Source organism: Malaclemys terrapin, chromosome 10, assembly GCF_027887155.1.
Source record: "Malaclemys terrapin pileata isolate rMalTer1 chromosome 10, rMalTer1.hap1, whole genome shotgun sequence".
Classification (NCBI taxonomy): Eukaryota; Metazoa; Chordata; order Testudines; family Emydidae; genus Malaclemys; species Malaclemys terrapin.
In genome coordinates this window covers 5,374,167-5,377,778 of record NC_071514.1, presented here as the reverse complement: position 1 = coordinate 5,377,778, position 3,612 = coordinate 5,374,167, and the positions used below count along the sequence as shown (strand labels likewise).

The window sequence follows — 3,612 nt, the reverse complement described above, 5'->3', positions numbered from 1 at the left end:
TATATGCGTTTTAAGTGGCGGCCGCAGACTTTGCACTGAAAAGCATCCAAAAAAGTGATGTCAGCTGTGCATGTCTAACATGTTTGTCCTGGAAGATCGTTTTCCAGTGGGAGTGGTTACCCATGGCCCCAAGGCAAATTAAAGCTGCTGCCAGGCAGGTGCTGAGACATCTGCGACTCCAGCCAAAGTCAGTGAAAGTTGTGGGTCCTTGGCACTTCTGCAAATCAAATTCCTGGTGTCTTAGCTTGGGACGCCAATGATGAATGGACACCTTTTGTAGAATTGGGCCTAGCTGTGATTCAGTGTCAGAGCCAGGATTAGGGAAAAAATACATCCTGGGTTCCTGGCCTGTGCTCAGTCCATTACACCCTGTAGCCTTTGCACCGCAAGGTTGTACTTGTGTTGTTGTTTGTCTTACCTTCATGGGAGGTAGTGTGATGCTGCACCACTAGGGGGAGCTCCATGAGGGATTGTCTCCAGAGCACATCGACTCCCTGGCACACAGGAAGAGTGTATATGCCATGCTACCCCTTTGCATGATGTAATCTGCTCCCCTCCCATTCAGAATGGCCAGCCTGCTCCCTGGGCTGTGGGAGAGGGGTGAAGCCATGACCTCACCCCCTTGTGCCCTCTCCTGGGTGGCGTGCACCCCCGCAGACACTAGGACGGAGCATTTCCTGCTGTGCTCCTTCAAGTACAGACTGCAGTTGTAGCCTGTCTCTGAATGGGGGGATTGGGAGTGGGAAAGGCCCCCAAGGCAGGAGTCCAAATTTCAATTTCTCCTCCGGAATCCAGGTGGCACCAGTAGCATTATCCGTGTCTAATGCTCTCTTAATTCCCCCAGGGAGGTTCATGCCACGGTGATTCTCTGGTGACAGAAAAGGGGGCTAGGGGTTCTTACATAACTCACCCCACGGCTGCTGACTTAGCAGGAAAAAAGGGGATGTGGCTAGAGAACGGGTGTGCAACATGTGCCACGCCCTTCCTCAAGTGCTTGTTCACTCTCCTGGGATCATCTGCAGCTGATTTAAGTCAAAGCAGCCCCCAGGCTACAAGGGACCAGAGAGGCAACAGGAACAGGCGTTAAGCTACCTCTACGCTCTCTCCTAGCTGTTCTTTGCAGTGCAACTGTACGCCCAGCATTGCCTGTTCATATGGCGGATCAAGGTGACCTTCGGAGGACTGCTGCTCTGTGTCCCCATTCCTTGCGCTGAATTCCAAGCTTATCTGTTTCTTCTGTGCCTGCTGTTGTCAGAGAATGAGGCCGTGTGCCTCAACAGCTAATACAGGAGGCTGGAGCAATGCTGTCTCCGGCTGTTACAGGTCCTATCAGTAATCATACTACAATGACATGCGTGGTATTGCATGCTAGCTCTTTCAAACACAAAGATCTGTGTTTGACAGAAATCCACTGGAAACTGTAGCGTAGCCTTCTGTCGTTTTTCCCCCCCCTGCACATTCCTGCAAGAAGTAGGATGAAACTCCTTCTGTTTTAGGCAAAATATTTCGCAATTTTCCTAAAATCTTGCCAAGAGGAAAATTATTTCCCATATATCATGGGAAATGTCTGATTTCTCACAGGGCTGCAATGTTAAACCATCACCAATAAACGACTATTTTGGCTGGAAGTTTGGAGGCAGGAACACTGAGATCTTCTGGTATGGCACATTACGTGAACTTCTGATTGTAGGATGCCAAAAACATCACCCCATTTTAAACTAGCTCCATTTTAAATCCGTCAATGAACCAACATTTGAATTGAAATGTGTTTATTCCAGCAAATAAGAGTGTCAGTCCCTGCATTGGGTTTACATATCATGATTGCCATTTTGATAAAAGTTTTTCAGTTTCGAGTTAACAATTGAGTTACTTAATCATCTCATGAAGAGCTTAGTTAAATTCTGCAGGCCAACTGGCTGCGTTATGGATATTTAGCGACTACGTGTTAATGTTGTCTTGACTAAAAAGTGTCCTGCCTTGCTTATTTATGCTGATTGCTACAGAGGAAGGATGGCCTTGTAGCTAAGACATTGGATATGACATGGGAGGGCTGAGTTCAATTCCTGCATTGCCTGTGTGATTGTAGGTAAATCATCTAATCTCTCTGTGCCTAAATTCTCCATTGGTAAAACTTTGCGCAGTGGCAGTATCGTAGCCAATGAGGTTAATCCGAGGCGCGATTATTGCTAGTTGAAAACGTTTCCTTTCTCCCATCCTTTGTCTGATTTTAGATTGCAAGCTCTAGGTCAGGGATTCTCTCTTGCGATACATTTGTACAGCACCTAGCACAAAGGGCCACTGAGGTAGATGCTATAATAATATAAAAACAAATTCATAATAATTTAGTGTTTCACTTCTATTTTTCAGACCAATCAGTGGTCCTAGTTTCCTACTTTAAATTGAGGAAGATCCAAAAGAAATATATGCATGATGGTGACATTGCCTGTTTCTGTGTGACAGCCCAGTTCGCTAGCAAACAGTGGAGCCAAGAATATGAAACAAGACTCTATGAAGTGGCATTGCAACTAAATCTATTTGACCTCCCTCCTGTCAAGGCAGCTTGCACTAGCGAAGGCAATTGGGAGTCATAAAATGTATAACTTACATACTTGGTGATTTAAAATGGCAAATTTCCCAAAGCTGAAAACAATTATGAGCAAAATTGATTCAGGAAAAATTTAAACAAAAAATATAATAATTGGGAGTTGTTTAAAAAAACTTTACTGATGCCCAAAAAGCCACAATTGAAGAAGGTTAAAAAACCTTCCTGGTTAAGAAGGGAGGAAGTGAAAGCAGCAATAAAATAATTGCATCTGTATATAAAACAAATGGAAAAAGACAAAACTTGGAAACAATCATGAGCAATTAGCAGTTAAGAAATAGTCAGTTGATAAGGGAAGCTAAGGATATCAGTGAAAAAAATCTATTACCAGTAGGGTTAAGGGCAATAAGTAGGATTTAAAATATATAACAAACAATATTCTAGAAAATTTATCTCTGTTACTAGGTAGGGATGATGCAATTGTCAATAATGATACAGAAAAGGCAGAAGTGTTCAATAAATATTTCTGTTGTGCATTTGGGAAGAAGCTGGATGACGCACTCACAGCTTATGGTGATGATAAAATATTTTCTATTCCAACAATAATTTAGGATGATGATAAACACCATCTGCTAAAGTTAAATACTTTAAAAACTGCTTGACCAGACAACTTGCACCCAACAATTCTGAGCATTGATGTCAATATTTAATTAATTTGGGTATAGTGGAGAAATTCCAGAAGACAGGAAAAAAGTTAATGTGCCAATATTTAAAAATGGTAAATGGGATGACCTAGGTAATTATAGGCCAGTTGGCTTGACATTGATCCTGGACAAAATCATGGACAAGCTGATACAGGATGCAGTCAGTAAAAAATTAAAGGATAGCAGCATAATTAATACTTATCAACGTGGTTTTATGGAAAATAGTTCTTGTCAAAGAAACTTGATGTTGCTTTTAATTAGATTATAAATTTGCTTGACAAAGGTAACTGCTGACATAATATAATTCAACTTCTGCTAGGCATTTGACAATACCGCCCAACATTCTGATTAAAAATGTAGTACCAT

General features: G+C 42.2%; 1 non-coding gene across 1 annotated transcript; it reads left to right on the top strand.

Annotated features, from left to right (window-relative positions):
* The first annotated feature begins 2,129 nt into the window (after nucleotides 1–2,129).
* On the top strand, nucleotides 2,130–2,276 carry LOC128844997 (U4 spliceosomal RNA). Its single transcript, XR_008446587.1, has one exon. It is a non-coding gene; the product is annotated as a U4 spliceosomal RNA (small nuclear RNA).
* The last annotated feature ends 1,336 nt before the right edge of the window (nucleotides 2,277–3,612 follow it).